Source organism: Amblyomma mixtum, chromosome 3, assembly GCF_055824585.1.
Source record: "Amblyomma mixtum isolate Tamu chromosome 3, ASM5582458v1, whole genome shotgun sequence".
Classification (NCBI taxonomy): domain Eukaryota; kingdom Metazoa; phylum Arthropoda; class Arachnida; order Ixodida; family Ixodidae; genus Amblyomma; species Amblyomma mixtum.
Window position 1 is genome coordinate 380418921 of NC_143014.1, and position 17851 is coordinate 380436771.

General features: G+C 46.5%; 1 protein-coding gene and 1 pseudogene across 1 annotated transcript in view; one reads left to right on the forward strand and one right to left on the reverse strand.

The window, feature by feature from the left end:
* Window positions 1-17851, reverse strand: part of LOC149356976 (uncharacterized) — a 592868-nt gene that overhangs the window by 307624 nt on the left and 267393 nt on the right. The gene's annotated exons all lie outside the window — the stretch shown is intronic.
* Window positions 14835-17078, forward strand: LOC149356981 (uncharacterized; annotated as a pseudogene).

The following is a 17851-nucleotide window of genomic DNA, read 5'->3' on the forward strand; positions in this document are numbered from 1 at the left end:
TTTTTTTCCCTTTTCACTGGCGAGACCACTTTGCAATGAAAAACATCATGAGTGTCATCGGTAAGCCCTCACAGTCCACATTCTTCACCTTCTCCATTTTCCTGCACTTGTTACAGAACGTATCAAGAGCAGTGAGGGAAACTAACTCTTTACAAGCTGCCCTTGTAGGCTCCAAGGTGCAACAGCCAAAGTAGGATTTCAAGCAATTTTTGGAGCAGGAAAATCGTATTTTGGAGCAGGTCACGGTAAAACAATCTCCACTTTGGAGCACCAAATTCCAAATGTCGACCAGTTTAACAGGGAAGAAAGCTTATTTCAGCTTTGAATATATATAGGACCAAGCAAACGAACATGAAACATATAAGAAAGCTTGGTATGAAAGCTTCAAATTTATTTTTACTTTGAAGCTGCACTTACACATGAGTGCCCTCTGACTAGACTGGACCATGACTAGCCCTAACTTATTTGTACATCGTAGCAGCTGACTAGTCTGACCATGACTAGATGTCTGACAAAACCAAGCCACTATTGCACGACTGTAACCTCGCTAGCAGCTTATAGGTGTCTAGTGCACTCATCAAGATGACTTCAATGTTCGCCACCTTCTTGGCTAAATAGAGTGCTGGAAATTTGAAAGAGCCGCATAAAAATTCATATTTGCTTCATGCGTTCCAAACGTGCGGCATTGAGACTAGATATAAGCATGAAATGCACTGCAGGAAAGGTGTGTTCTATTCTAGGATGTCTGAGAGACACTGAGAGCCGCACATGAGTATTGGGGAGCATCTCTTATCAGCCACTTTTCTTTCCTTACCTTTTCTTCACAAAGAACAGCGCGCCTGGCTTCCTTTGCCGCTTTTTATGATTCACACACATGCTACCAGCGGTCATATGAATTAAGCCTCCTTTCTTCATGCCACGTTCAGCATGCTCTCCTCGAGACCGGCCATGCTTCCTGATGGCTGCCACCTGTGCACGGCGACCATGATCTGTCAGCTTCATGACATCGCTGGTTGGCGGACTGGCATTGCTGCGCCCTTCTCCATCGCATTGTTTCTACTTGGCAATCCCGAACTACGTTCAGGGGCACACACGAAAGACTTGTCCTAGTTTGGTAGGTGTCGTGGCTTTGGTGGTCTTCCAGGGGGGCCCTTCAGGCCGCACGAGGTGGACGCTCTTGGTGTCCGCCCCTCTGGAGACTACGTGCTGCGGATTTGCTGAAAGTGTGTGTGTGTGTAGACGAGTGTGAATGGGCAAGGGGTATCTTTCCATGCTTGTGCACTCTTTTGCGCTTCCTTTTTTTGCCCTGCTGTTTTCATTTTGCAGTCATCATTCTGATCGTCTACTCCTTCGCTTTGTCATGTCATTGCCCCTTTTCCTGAAGCCAGTCTTTCACACTTATTTTGGAATGTATTCCTATTTTAGTTTCACTTTTCCTTAATTTTTTCTGGCACCCCCATCTCACTTCATTAAAGTCCTCCTCTTTCACCACTAAAACAGCTCGCGCAAAAATTTCATCATCCCTCTGTGGTCGTTGCATCATTTTAGGATTTGTTGCTCGTGTTACCGTGCCCCATGTTATCTTTTCAATTGCCTTTTTTTCTCAAATTTACAATTTTGGCCTCTTTTTTTTTTGCTCTGTTCCTTTATTTTTCGTTGGTTTGAGCCTGTCAGTGCTTAATTGGTGCAGGGTTTTGCTCGTCCCATTGTACTTCTTACTTGCTTTTGGCTCGAGCAACTATTCTGGCAGTGAATCACTATAGGGGACAGTACTACCCCGGCTTTGTCCTGCTTTCGCAGGGTGAGTAGAGGTGGGTTGGGTGGCCACTTGCAGCTTCATGCCGGAGCAGTCGTCTCCTGATGACACACAAAGGATCTGTAGCTCCCGTGCAGGCACCTCAGCGCCGTTATTTAAAGCCTTGTCATTGCTTTAATCTCCTCAGGTACAGCCCCATCGATCAGGCTGTGGTCAGTGAAACACTGGCAGATCCATCCCAGGACAGGAGCGAAACAAAACATCACCACAATGCAGGAGAAAAATGAAGCACGGTCTTGCACACCAGTGTTCCAGCAAGTGGAGACACTTGTTGCTCGAGACAGACAATGGGCGAGGAGGCAGGCTGCTTTTTCCTGAAAAAAAAAACATATGTGGCTCATGCGATGCCCCAGGCATCAACTGAAAAGTAACGGCAAGCTGTCTACTGTTGAGCCGGCTCTTAACTGATACGGGTGGTGGCCTAATGACCCCGTCCTGTTGTTCCTCTGGATGGCCATCCTTTCTTGCATTGCTGTCCTCAGCATTCTACTGGGAAGCCAACCCCGCCCAGCGAAGCATGGGAAGATCCTGCAGGATGCTTCTCGGTGTGGCACCATTCTTATTTTCAGCTGTTTAGACGGAGCGTTGCCAACAGTCGTAACAGCCTCCTCTCCCGCCAGAAGAGTCTCGGAGGGTACCAATCACCCCTGCTGCATGAAGAGACGATGTAATTGTTTGCAGAAAAGTACCAGAAGCAGCTGTCAATTGCAACCGTGTCTTTGTCGTTGACCAGATTCTGTGGCGCGTCTCTACAACTCAACCATGTACCGAAGCAAGCACTCGGCCCCTCCTCCGAAGAAACCAAGTTACAAGACGGATAGCTATCAATCTCCCTTTATTGGCTGTCGGACAAAAGCAGACACTCAAACCTCTTAGGACCAATGTATGCTGAGAAAACCAAACATGCTGCCCTAGAACAGTCACACACACGATCCCACCAGAAAGCTCAAGTAGCTATTTGGATACTCAGAGAAGAGACCTCAGGCTTAGAAAGAATGGCTAAGTGCGTCCATATTTCCATTCAGTTTGCCATTCTTGTACTTTGTGTCAAAATGATTCTGCTGTAGAATCGGTTCTACCTATGAATGTGACTGCTCTGTGATGTTGCAGTTTTAAACCAGCCAAGGGGACAATGTAGCGAGGACATAACAGTACCCTGGCTCTGTCGTAGTAAGTGGCTCAATTATATCTGTCGATAATAATTGGTGAAAAGGCTCTTCAGTTATCAGTACTAACACCATTTGTGCTCTCCACTTGTGCCTTTTGGCCCTGCTAGTGTGTTGCACGAGCCCACACGGCATTTGACATTCAACGGTTGTCCGCCTGATTCGGACGTTTGGACCTCCATCAGTCATCCGGTTTTTAGCCCGAAGTCGCCCCTCGGACGTCCGACGGACCATCCGATGCAAGACCGCGGAACAACCACAGCTTACCCAGCGGACGTCTGAGAACGGATATACGGACAGGTCTCGGACATTTCACAGCATCATGCATACCTATCCAATCCGTGCGGTTTTTGCATGCTTTTCACCACAGGGCCTCGGCAGGCCACTGTTTTTATCAAGCAATGACAGTAAGTGAAATAAGACCATTTATTCAACTTCAACATGGAGGTTACTGTGATTGCTATGCGGTGCACATGCACTCTTGGTCTTCATGGTCCTCTCGGGAGCATGCCTCAGCAGAGATTTTGTCGCTGCCTCAACAGCGTCCCTTGAATTGGAAGCGCCTCCTTATGGCAGCTGAAAAAAAAGAAAAAGTGCAGATGGCATTAAGCACACTGAAGAAATGAAGTATTTTGTCACGTGTCTGAATGCCTATCAGTAGGTATCTTGCTAAATGAACACTATGCCTTCCGTGCATTATAATGTAGTTGCCATCAACTGTAACATGTTACAGGTACTGGGCGACAGCATATGCTGTCGCCCAGCAGTTGCAGCCCATTTTTAACCAATATCATGGAGTATTTTGCAACACAGAATGAATGTGATGCAACACTCCCATATAAAAGTAAAGATCTTAGAAATGCTGGACTTGACTAAAAAGTGCATGATTAACAAAAGCAGTGCAACTGAATACACATTGCAAAATTAAAAACTGCACAATCTGTGTATCATGATGCAAAGCAAACTCGCTGCACGTCAGCTCGCGGATCCATAGGTCGCTGAACTTTCTTTTTCCTTTCATACCCAACCACGAGTATTCTGATCCTAGCGTGTTAGTCATAATATTTGCTAGCATACGCTTTTTGGCAGTGCCTGCATCTCTCCCACTAAGCTGTGCCAGTTCTGCAACCTGCAGTATACCACATTCATTGCCTTCGTTATTACAGGCGGCATATATAAAGCACAAGGTTGCAAGGCAAGCACAAGAGCACCCAAAGCTTAGATAATATCACCCTTAATGAGCTGCAGCACACAATGTGCTGCAGCCAGGTGCACAGTGATAGAAATTGTGTATTTCTATTCAACGAAAAGAACAAGCTGCACTAAATGTCCGTGGGAACTACATGCTCTGTATGAAGGCGGATCAACTTAGTATCAGCTCGGAGGGGAAATTAGTTGGTTTAGTCATGACAGGTATGACTTATATTGATTACAATATTAGATCCTCAAAGGCCGCGGAGGATGAAAAAATGGGTCAACATGGCGGCTGGCCGTCCTGCAACACTCACCGTGAGGCTTGGCTGGTCGTCGCTCTCCAAACCTTTGATTCGATTTTCAGTTAGCAGACGACCATTTGTGCTTCTTGCTTGGCCTGAACTCGTTGCCGTCCCAAGTGCAGTCGTCGTCAACCCAATAGAGCCTGGTACTGCATATGAAGCAATCGTGCTCGCATCCAGGGTGGCAGTATTCAAATAAAAACTGCAACAGGAAATGCAGCCATAAAACTTTAGCATTAATATCCGCTGCAATATCTAACCTGAAGACTATGTCAGGCAACTTAACACCAAAAAGCTTCGCGAAAACGACGCACCAAAGCGTCTGCACTGGATGCAGTCAGTGAGTCTTCAAAGTGGTTAAGTGCAACCACAGTGTCCGGCAGCTGTTGCAGAACTGGAGCTGCCACGGCACGAACAGGCTCACGGGAGGGCACCAAGGCATCTATTGATGTCACGAGATGCTGTACCCCCAGCCATATGACGCTGAGCAGTCTCAGCACCTGAGCCTGAAATTCTGAATCATTAAATTCCACAAACACACTAACAACGATGTTATTTATCTCTACATTCCAAACACAGCCTGGCTATGCTCCTCTGCCATCTGCACTTTGTGAGTCCAAACAGCTGCTCAAAGATGGTGACATCTCATCAACTGTAGAAACCATGTTTATGCTCTATTGCATCACGGCAAAAACACAGAGTAATACCCACTTACCAAAACTGGCGACTGCCGTAGATTTATAACGGAACAGAAAGAAAAGATAAAGGCTGGTGGCAGCAACCCCTATCCACACATAGGCTATGTGAATTATATTGTGCACAAATGACCCATGTCATTCGTTTATATACCTCACCTTCCTCACACACACCAACTGTTAATTTATGCTTTGTTTAAAATAAGCTTCTGCTCCCTCAGGATGACTGGGGTGATTGGTGCTGAAATATCAATTGCTGAAATCAATACAGAGCTCAACGCTTATGAGGTAACACCATATTCTCTTCTGTATTTCAATGCAAGCCCTGAGCAGCAGTGCCTTGTAGATAAGCAAAAGAGGGAAGAGAGCAGGTAATTACCAGGGTGTTTCCTTGGACTGTCTTCCCATGCAGGCGGGGGTGTACGCAGTGGCTGGCCTGCTTGACATGACATGTGAATTAGTAAACAGCCCAACAATCCTGAATTTTTGCATGTCTGATACAGTTTCTTCAGCATGTGCAAAAGTTAGGACACAGGAAAAGCTGACAACTACCTGACTCTGGCACGCTTTGAAATGGACGTAGCCTATCCGCTGGATGCCCTGCATTGTCTGCACAAATTTTTACAGTATTAAACACATGTTACAAAACTTAGCAGAAATCAAGAGAACTTGGCCAGGACATGTAATGCAGATACCAGATAATTGACAGTCCCTTAGCTGGGGTAGATTTCAAAGATTTCAACCCTGTTCTCCATAGCAGTGTTGAACAAGGTGAGGTGTGCACATTACAGTAAGAAATTCACAGGAAAAGAGTGAAAGCAACTGTCACAAGAGAAGGCAAAGGGGCGACCAATGGAAGAGGTGCTTGTCCTCAGTGGATGTAGCCGTGCAAGAAGCTGCAGAAGTCATAGAAAAAGATCATTAGCCAACAACACAACAGTTACTTGCACACACATGTGAAAGTTGAGAGAGCACCAAGAATGACAATTAACTGAGTGCTGCACAGGTCTCTCCCCCCCATGGAGACAGCAAACTCGATGGCTGTCCTGCATTGTATAAGATAGCATATTGCAAGCTGAAATTCTGAAAAAAGTTTTCAGAACCTCACGTGTAGTAATGCCACCATCTTGTGTGGGCCCACTGAGACGGTCCTCATCATGGGAGTGAGTTTCGGCTGGTAGAGTTTTCTCCAAATGCCTGCTTTTCTTCCTTCGGCCTATGTTCCGCTGCTTAAAACAGATGTGATATGATGCATATTTCAGCTCTTTGAATTCACCAATTGAAAAGGGCGCTGCTAAGGAAACTTGGTCTTTACACTGCTATGCTGCAGGTACTCGTGTGGTTGAACACATTTGCTGTGCTCCTTTCTCCTGTCAATTAGCCATTATGAGAGCAAAGAAAACCTCCATTTCACAACATTAGGTGCACTGCACTTGGGCATGCATTTGGAGGGCCATTTAAAATTTGCATGTTAGCATGTAAACTTAGTAAATACATATGAGCTCTAATTTTGTCCAAGTTAGCTAAATTAGTATAGACTGGCTTCCAGCCAACTTTTCTTGAGCAGTTCCACCAGGAGTAGCACGAGCTACAGATCAACAGAGACCAAAAGCAAGGCTTTCTGTATAAACTAGCACTATGGTGTAAATTAGTTTACATGAAAACATAGGCCTAATTTTTATTCATCTGATTAGTGTGTAACAAAACCAAGTTCTAATTGCAGCCTTACCCTGAGGAAAGTCCGGTGGCACATCGGGAAAGCAAGCGTCAGAACTGTCTTCTGAGCTGCTGCCAACCCACCTGGCCGTTGGCACCCTCTTCCTCTTTTGGGAGGGCTCTGCCGCGCTTGCAAGATCTGATTGTGTACTGACACCTGTTCAATTTTTTTCTTGCTTCGGCGTACGAATCTATACACACAGGAAAAAATGAGTTACTGCTCCTCAGAGGATTGACGTTCAGCTTATTACACCAAGCACTACAAAAGTAATAGAAAGCTTGCAAGTTAATACGCCACAATAGTACCCAGGACAGAGAACTACACAAAATGGATGATACAGTAGATACTCACTGAAGAAGAGTCCTTTCACTTCCACTTCATATTGCTCCCATGGTGGCGAAGACAAGCATGGTGTCCTCTTCAAAAGCATGGCTTTTACTTTTTGTGCTGTAACAGTTTGGCCACATACATATGCTTCCTCTCACCCGTGAGGCTAGTACGACATCTATTTCATTGGAGCTGGTAAATTCGACAATTGCATACATCTGCAAACAATTGGAATGGTCTTTTATCAATGTTCACAAAATATAATTGTATAGAACATGGAACTTGAGCAGTTTTTTGAGAGCACAAAGTTCATGGAGCACTGAAAGGACAACAGGGGCCACTTGTGTACCCGCCGCAGTGGCTCCATAGCTTTGGCATGCGGCTGTTGATCCCGGTGACATATATTCAGTCCTGGGCACAGCCAACAGGATTGCACATCATTTTTATTGTGCACTCTTCTCTCTGTGTAATGAATGAATGGAGACATCAGTGTAAGGAAATTGAGAGAAAACTGCCTTTTGAAACAAGACCAAGATGGCTCCGATAGCATGCGTGGCATAGGAGCTGCGCATAATGGAAGTGCTGTTTTGGAGTCGATTTTGGCTCAAGTTATCTCGACAGTGACAGTATAAATTGGTCTTGCAAGTAAAAAACTGAACCCTGATGTGAGAGAACATTGCAGATAAGTGAGTAGTTAGCTGCAAGTTTCAAAAAATGACATTTAAAAAAAAATAGTAATGTTTTGGCAATTATCCAGCCTCTTAAGACCTGTGCCCCCCTTAACAGGCTCCAGATTCTTGTGGGGGAAACATTTAAAGAGTCCCCAGATAGGGCATGTAAATTCCATTTTCCAGGAAAGAAGCTTCACAGCATGGATGCTAGAAAATGAAACTACTGGGAAAGGTCAGATTCACTGGCAACATGTGCCACAGGCTACCATAACAGAATGTTGTGATCTGGTTGGTAAAAACAGGATAGCTAAAAAAACATGTTCTGAAAGAGAGCCACAACTTTATTATTCAACACTGCTGTTTCGTTTGTGCTTTTTAAACAGCACGTTAGCAAATGTTTTTGGGCACACATCACACTACATTGGCTTGTGTGAGGTCAATTACTTTTGGCTCGTCTTGAATGCGTTTTGGCAGCTGTACCCTTTCAACAAACTGTTGTATCGTAGTAATGATAATTAGCAATGAAACAGTACACTTAGCATACGGTCGAGCCGGTCTGTATTCTACTACTTCGTCGTCTTCTCTACTCCCGTGTGCGCGATTGCGTGCAGCGCACCTTCTACACTTCATCTTTATCACATTTCCGCCGCACTTTAAAAAAAACAAAATGTCTAGCGGATGTCATAGTCTTTGAACCATGCGGGCCGCTTCTTTTTGCGAGTACTTCGGCGAGGCGGCGCAGGAAGTGAAGCCGCAGTTGCCGCTGTGGATGTACTACACGAGGGTTGAGGAGCGGCTGCCGATTCCGGAGCGGGCGAAACCAGGTGCGATGAAGGGCCCGAGCAGCTAACTTGAGCGGCTGGCAACAGATGGATTGAAGGCGCGTCCGAAGAAGAACCCTGGACCACGGTTCCGGACTGTGAACTGGGCGGCAGCATTCTGTTGCCGTCGATAGGCGGCGAAATATCAGCGAAAAGGGCCGCTGGAGCTGGGGAGGACAGTTGCTGCTGAACTACTACTTCTGGGCGAACCGCAGAAAACTTGGACGAGTGCCACACTCGCCCATCATCCAGCAGATAAGATGCAGGTCCACGCTGCTCCACAATCTTCCGAGGCTCCGAAAACCGAGCTGACAGTTTGCCTCGCACAGTGGGCTTGCGAACACGCACGTACTGGCCAATCTGAAAGTGACGACACTTGGCGCCACTCCGCTGGTCCGCATAAAGCTTGTACTGCGCTTGCTTCTCCTGAAGCCTCTGCCGCAAAAGCTTAAGCGCTTTTGTCGGATCCGTTGAGAAGCACTGATCTGGCAGTCCTATGACGTTCAGTCTTGTGCGGTGCAACCGGCCATGAAGTAGGACAGCTGGTGCAAGTCCTGTCGTGGCATGAGGCGTACAGCGGTAGACACCGAGGTAGTCCACAATCGCCGTACGTAGGTCGCGTCGCTCGCACATAGCCAACTGAATATAGGACTTAAGCACTCGATTGAATCGTTCCACGAGTCCATTAGCTTGGGGATGGTACACTGAAGAGTAGCAATGGCGTATCCCCCGTTCGCGGAGGAAAGTTTGCATGGCCATCGATGAGAATTGAGGTCCGTGGTCAGAAACAATCTCTTGAGGGTAACCCTCACGAGCAAAAAGGCCAAGCAGGAATTCTTGAACGGTTTTAGTTGTGATGGCATCAGCGAAGAAAACCTCTGGCCACTTACTATAATAGTCCATGAGAGTAATCGCGAAGCGGCAGCCACTGGGAGCTTGGTCGAAAGGCCCCACGATATCAATGGCAACCTTATCCCAAGGTTTTTCTGGGAAGGCGACAGGTTGCAGAGGAGCTGCCACCGGTGTCATGGAAAGACATTCCAACGATGCACCTTTGATCTTCATTTGTAGGGCTGCAATGGAATCCAGACCCAGCAGCGTTGTGCCTCCCGACACAACGTACAGCAGGATGCAGGCGGTACGGTCGTGAAACTTGGCTGTGGCAACAAAACAGCCTTGGACTATAATCCGAGACTTAGAATAGTCCAATAGTTGAACTGCAGTTGGTTTAAGCGGGAAAATTGCAGCGAAGAATCGGTGGTATAGATCTTCAGAAATAATTGACACAGATGAGCCGGTGTCAATCAGGAAGCGGATGGACTTGCCTTCAATCAGGACCGAGGCGAAAATTCCATTTTTTTGACTTTCAACATTGAGAATAGATGCACTGCTGAAGCCATCCGGCATCGACAATGTGTCAGCAGTATCTGCAACTTGCTGAACTTGAACAGGACGGTCGGACGACTTGCAGAGAGAGTCGAAATGGCCCATCTTGCCGCACCGACGACACTTGCGGTTGCGGGCTCGGCATGCAGGGTTGTTCGCCAGGTGGGCCGTAGAACCGCAACAGTAGCACATGCGCTGTGGTATTGCAGCAGCAGGTTGTGACGGTTGACTTTGGCACTTGCAGCAATCGGCCGGAGGTGGTGTCAGTCTCGATCCGCGCTCGGATCCCACACGATGTACTGGAGCGTCCTCCTCAGCCAATTCCCTGGCTTCACGGGAAGCTTGCTCGCACTGTCGAGCAAGGAGCACGGCGCGCGACAGAGTCAAGGAGGAGCCTTCCATGAGTAGGCGCTCACGCAGATGGCAACTCGAGGTCTTCTCCACCAGCTGGTCCCTGATCATATCGTCCGCCATGGTCCCAAAGCCACAGTCGCCGACAAGGCTGCGAAGGACAGCGATGTACTCATCGGTTGTCTCTCCTGGAGCGTGAACTCGACACCGAAAGCGATGACGTGCAGCGATTACATTCACGGACGACTTGTAATGCTCCGACAGGATGGATATCGCCGCATCAAATTCGTCAAGACGGGGCGCCTCGTCACCGGAGTGCGAAGCAGCAGCTGTAGGCGCTGGAGTGGACGACGGCGGCGCCAAGGTATAAAAAATGCGCTGACCTTCCAGTCTGATGCAATTCAGCAGGATGGCCTTCCGCCTGTCCGCGCCCAGAGTAGAGGCACCAGAGGCCAGCATGTAATTCCGGAACGCCAGCTCCCATTGCTCCCATGGAAGGGTAGGACGACCAGGAGTCGGCAGGAAGGGCGGTGGTGGCTGAAGCCCAGAAAAGCTCATGACGGAAGGTGAGCAGGCCACGTGAAGGTCCCAAATCAAAACAGCATCCTCGTCGCCAAAATATGTTGTATCGTAGCAATGATAATTAGCAATGAAACAGTACACGTAGCATACGGTCGAGCCGATCTGTATTCTACTACTTCGTCGTCTTCTCTACTCCCGTGCGCGCGAGTGCGTGCAGCGCACCTTCCACACTTCATCTTTATCACACAAACCTGTTTCGCAGCTGCTGAAGTGGCCTCTCATGCTTTCTAATGTCTTTTTTGATATGGAACATGTTATTTTCGAATGCAAACAAATGCGCTGAATGCATCAATGGGCCCATGTGCTTTCACGTCGGCTACCATATGGACGAGGCAATGCACACTGAAGGACATTTCAGTTTCTCCATACAGCTTTACAAAAGTAGACACAAAGTTCCTGAGGAGGCGGTCAGCATATTGAACATGTGGGCCACACAGTTCACTATTTGCCAGTACAGAAAGGCCAGCATGCAAGGTTAGGAAGTGTTGATATAGAGCTTGGGCTCCAAAGCATCACACAACAAAAGTGGCCCAGTATAAAACATAAATAAACAAGCGAAACTGCCTTCCACCGGTGAATTTCACTCAGTGACCGTGGCGACCTGGCAAACACTCGGGGAATTCTTTGCTAGCTTCATTAATCAGCCTCCGTTCTCGTGGGCCAGCACGAACCTCTGGAGGCCCTGGGCAGAGTAACAGCAACTTCTTAACAACCCCAAGAAGCACAACGTGCATGTAGCCAAGTGGGAAGTCGTGCACCATGTCAATTGGGAGCTCAGTGAGGACAGATGTGCCCCTGTGGTGATCGAAGTCCTCTTGTGCACGAAAACTGGTGTCTGTTCGTGCACCCGGGACACAAACATCTTTAGAAGAACAGGCCAACATATTGGGCGAGCATTTTGCTGAGATCTCAAGCTCATCCAATTACACAAACACATTTCAGAAACACAAAGCATTAGCTGAAAAACAAAAATTGCCATCTGGAGCAGGTGTACATGAGGATTACAACCAGCCTCTCACACTACAAGAACTAAATAAGGTATTATCTTCTGGAAAAAAGACAGCACCAGGACCAGACAACGTGCATTACGCTATGCTTGCACATCTCTCCGAGGCTGCTGTAGAGGCACTGTTAAAATTCTTTAATAAAATCTGGATAACTAGAAATATACCTGACGAGTGGAAAAAAGCAGTCATAATACCTTTTCTCAAACCTGGAAAACCACCAACAAGTCCTAGCAGTTACAGACCAATAGCCCTCACCAGCTGCATTGCTAAATCTTTCGAAAGTGTAATAAACATTAGACTGACCTTCGTACTTGAATCTCGGCAACTATTAGATACACACCAATGTGGGTTTAAGAAAACATGCTCGACCACAGATCATCTTGTCCGCCTAGAAAACACCATCCGGGAGGCGTTCATCCACAGCAGCACTGTATTGGGGTCTTCTTCGACTTGGAGAAGGCCTACGATACTACGTGGAAGTTCAGCATCCTCCGTGACCTAGCAGAGCTAGGTATCCGCGGCAGGATGTTGAACTGCTTGAACGACTTCCTGGCTAACCGCACATTCCGAGTCCGCCTAGGAGAAACTCTCTCCATGACTTTCACCCAAGAGAACGGCGTACCCCAGGGGTGCATTCATTCTAATAAGCACGACACTTTTCATAGTAAAAATGAATTCCTTAGCTAAAGTAATACCCAAGTCCATAATGCATTCAGTTTATGTAGATGACCTACAAATAGCATGCACGCCCTCCAGCATATCAACCTGTGAGAGACAAATACAAATCACACTAAATAAACTAGGTGCTTGGGCAGACAGAAATGGGTTTAAATTTTCTCCTCAAAAAACTAGCTGTTCTTTTTTCATTGCGACGAGGCCTACAGGTCGATCCCAATCTATACCTGAATCACACTGCGATACCAATTAAACAAGAACACAAATTTTTAGGCCTAACTTTCGACAAGAAACTCGCATTTCTACCACACATTAACAACCTTAAAAAGAAAGCTTCTCAAGCCCTCAATATCTTAAAAGTTCTCTCACGGAAGCGGTGGGGGTCCGATAGAGCAAGCCTTTTACAAATATATCGCTCTCTGGTGCACTCCAAGCTGGACTACGGGTGCATAGTATATGGTTCGGCAAGAGCATCCAACTTAAAAAGACTAGACCCCATTCATAATCTTGGTCTGCGCCTATCATCTGGAGCATACAGAACATCACCAGTAGCCAGCCTATACGTTGAAACTAATGAGCCCGCTCTTGAGGACCGAAGAATCGCACTAACATGCACATACGTCTTAAAAATCCGTTCTCTTCTGAAACATCTCTGCCATCCAGTTGTCACCAAGTGCCCATCTAAAAGATTATTCATCAACAAACCAGACCCTTACTATTGCGCTTTGAAGACAAATGTGAAGAGATAACAGTACTAGACTGCTTACCGAATATTGCACAAAGGAATGAATATTTGCCACCATGGTACAGCCTGCCTTCAGTATGTGACTTCACAATGACACATTTAGATAAAAAGCAAACACCAAATGAGTACATATTACAGAAATTCTTTAAACTACATTCTGTGAAGCCAATTCTAGGGGAATGGCAATCATGTAGGCATCAAGAACGTTTTACCGAAGTTATTTTATGTCGGCTCCGCATTGGACACACCCACCTCACGCACAGCTTTCTACTAACCAAACAAGACAAACCTCTCTGTGAAATGTGTGGTTCCGAACTCACTGTGAACCACATTTTAATTTCATGTGTCAAACTAGAAGAACTAAGAAAGAAATATTTTAGAACCTTTTATAGGGAAAGACTCCCATTACACCCCATGTTACTTTTAGGCGATCGTGCACTGGTTGACATCTCATGTATTTTTAGGTGTCTCAAGGAAGCCAGCGTTTTAAACAAACTCTAAGTATAAAAAGCTTCATGTTTAACAAAAACTCCAACCTTGTGTTTGGCGCATCATAGCCTCAGTTGCTTTTGCGCCATTAAGATCAATATAACTAACTGTCTAACATTTCAAAAGTTCAGGGAGGGAGGGGTTTTACGTTGTTGATGAACAGAACGAGCCACTGAAGCTGAAACTTAGAAAGCTTAAATAAATATTTTTGCTGCCTTCATCGTGCGGTGCTAAATGCAACATTTCCAAGTGTACTGAATTTTATTTGCCACCTATACTTTCAAATATTACATTTGCAATAGATATGACATTATAAAAAGTGCACAATCATATTTTACTTATAAAGTGCTCCCCGCAGGGAGGCGTCTGCAGCATGCAGACGTTGGTGAGTGGCGACACCACGGGGTTAACCCGAGCATCCGCAGGGACATCCCCTCAGGGGGATGATGGTGAACAATGCGTCACCACGGACCCGAGCATCCGCGCTTAGCCGTGCGTGGCATCGCCGTGTCCGGGGAAAAGGGGATCCTGGTGGTTGAGCCGATGCCGAGCGTTTGGACCCTTAAGGCCCCTCGGCGGAGGCAACACACCACTTTGGCCCCAGCTTCCTGTAGACGGCACCTCTGGCCTGACCCAACCGGAGGAAATCGGCAGTCGCCTTTTCCTGTCCTCCCCTCTATCTTTCACTTTCCTATTCCCTTTCTTACAACTTTCCTGTCTCCTCCTCTTTTCTTCGTTTTTTTTCACTTTTCATAGGCTGCTAGGGTTAACCGTGTGTGGCCAACTACCCTGAGTTGAGTCATATTAGGTTATAGTTAAGGTGTACAGCTGGCGTGGGCAGGGCTTGCTTGCAAGTTCCTGTCCTGTCCCCTTGTTGGGCCATGGTGGGCGGCTGGCACCATGGCCGAAAAACGACAATTTTTATGGCTCCTCCCCTTTCACAAAATGATCGCCCTCAAAAAAGAGTGCGGACCGAAGTGACTACTCAATACTTTCAGAAATCGAAAGAAACGTTCCCAAAGTTTCATGTTGTTCACAGTGAAGCAACAGAAAAGACTGCCCGAACAATATCCCCATTCATAGTAACAAGAACCCTAACCAGTGCCTTAGGCACAGGTTACAAGCTAAAAAAAATGCCTAGCGGTGACCTCCTACTAGAACTGAAAGACAACGACCAATATTCTAAACTGTCCAACTTGATGTCCATTGGGGATATACCTGTCTCAATTACTGCACATCGATCTTTGAACACCGTCCGGGGAGTGATCTCCGAAATCGATTTCCTTGAACTCACAGAAGAAGAAATGCTCGAAGGTCTGAAAGACCAGAATGTCATCAATGTTCACCGCATTAAATAGATTAGAAAGGAAAACAAAGAAATAGCAACAAAACATCTTGTCCTCACGTTCAGCTCAAGCATACTACCTGAATCAATAGAAGTTGGTTACCTCAAAATAAATGTCCGACACTATATCCCAAACCCGCGACGGTGTTTCAACTGCCAGCGATACGGTCATGGCTCACAGAGCTGCCGTGGCCGAAAAACATGTGCAAAATGCGCATCAAACGAACACGTTTCTGAAAACTGTGAAGCATCAGCACTTCGGTGCGCAAACTGTGATGGTGATCATCCCTCCTATTCCAGATCATGTCCGTCATGGAAAAGTGAAAAAGAAATAATAACAATGAAGACAAAGCAAAACATAACTTTCAAGGAAGCACGACAACTTTTTCATGCAAAGAACACGTTCAACTTCACAGCAAGAACAAACTTCGCTGATGTGGTGCGCGGGGGCGCTGCACCGCACCGCGTTCCGGCCACTGCCCAGGCAAAGCCTCAGGCAGGGCCATCTGCGCCCCCGGCAGGGTCAGCAAACGCTGCCTTGCCACCCCCCAAAAAGGTCTTGCCGTCCCCTGAGTCGGCAGACGATCAGACCACCCCTCTAGGAGGAGGTCTGAAGTTCGTACACGCGCGGCATCCCCGCGGGCCTCCAGCGCCTCCGCCGAGGCGATGGATGTATCACCCGGCACGCTCGCCCTGCACGGGCGGCAAAGCTCACTTGACCGCCAAAATAAAGGAAGGACCCGAATCACGGGTCCCCCTAAACCAGAAACCTAGGTTCCCACTTTTCCTTAAAAAATCCACAGAAAATGGCGTTCCTTATACAGTGGAACTGCCGTGGACTTTTCCATAACTACAGTGACATAAAAGATCTTTTAGACACTTTCTCCCCTGTGGCGTTATGCCTACAGGAAACGAACCTAGGTCCTAAACACAAGAATTTTTTGAAGAAATACAAAGTCTTTCGTTCTGACAGAGAGCAAACTAGCAGGCTCTCTGGAGGTGTTGCTATTGTCATCCAAGGCGGGGTTGCAACTCGCGAAATCAAACTTCAAACTAACTATGAAGCTGTTGCAGTCACCGCCCTACATTTCAAAACAATTACAATATGTTCTGTATATCTCGGGCCACACCAAACAGTTACACTTAATGACTTGGAAACACTTTTAGAACAGCTGCCAGAGCCATATCTGGTAGTTGGGGATTTTAATGCCCACTCTGTTTTTTGGGGAAGTGAACAGACTGACACTAGAGGTCGTGTTTTAGAAGATTTTATTTTGTGCAACGACGTTTGCCTGCTGAACACAGGTAAACCTACGTATTGTTACCCTGCCTCAGGAAAAATGAGTTGCATAGACTTGTCTTTTAGTTCACCCTCCGTTTTTACTGATTTTAATTGGGATGTTCTCCAAAATCCGTACGGAAGTGATCACCTTCCTATAGTAATTAGCTTGTCATCACCACCATCAATCATTCCTAGCAAACCACGTCGTTGGAAGCTCCACGTAGCTGACTGGGCACTATTTCAGGAAAAGGCCGCACTGGATAAAATTTTTTCGGATGATCTTAGTGTAGACGATCTCAACGAAATAATTACAACTTGTATTATAACTGCTGCGCGCGTAGCCATTCCTCAGTCTTCGGGAGCGGTACGCCAAAACCACAAGGTTTGGTACAACCAAGACTGCAGAGATGCAAAAAAGAAGCAGAACAAAGCCTGGGGAATTTTTCGCAGGTATCCAACAGCTGAGAACCTCATAAGATTTAAAAAAGCCCGCGCAAAAGCACGACATATCCGTCGAGACATATCCGTCGTAATGCGGAAAAAAACTCATGGCAAAGCTACATATCATCCATAAGCAGTTCCGTCACATCAAAAAAAATGTGGGAGCAAGTTCGCAAACTGAATGGCAGCTTCTCCCCTTTCACAATTCCCTTTCTTACAGACCCTGGTGCACAAACAAGTATAGCAGAACAAGCAGACATCTTAGGCGAACATTTCTCTAACGTTTCGAGCTCTTCACACTACACACAAGAATTTCTACAATACAAAAACACATCTGAGAAACAAAGACTCCCTAAAAGCGCCTGCACAAATGAAGCATACAATAGTCTCATTACAATTCATGAAATAAACAGAATTTTATCTGCTGGGAAACAGACCGCGCCCGGCCCTGATCAAATTCATTATCAAATGCTGGCACATCTTTCTCAGCCGTCTGTAGAAGCACTTTTGAGTTTTTTCAACAAAATATGGGTGCCAGGAAAAATACCTGAAGCATGGAAAAAGGCCATTATTGTACCATTCTTGAAACCCGAAAAACCACCAACCTCCCCCAACAGTTACAGGCCCATAGCCCTCACAAGCTGTCTCGCAAAATCGTTCGAAAGCGTCGTTAACATTAGGCTGATGGAAGCCGTGAACTTCTCGACATCCACCAATGCGGTTTCAAAAAATCTTGTTCAACAACTGACCATCTCGTTCGCCTGGAAAATACAGTTAGAGAAGCATTCATACATAAACAACACTGCCTAGCAATATTTTTTGATATGGAGAAAGCATAT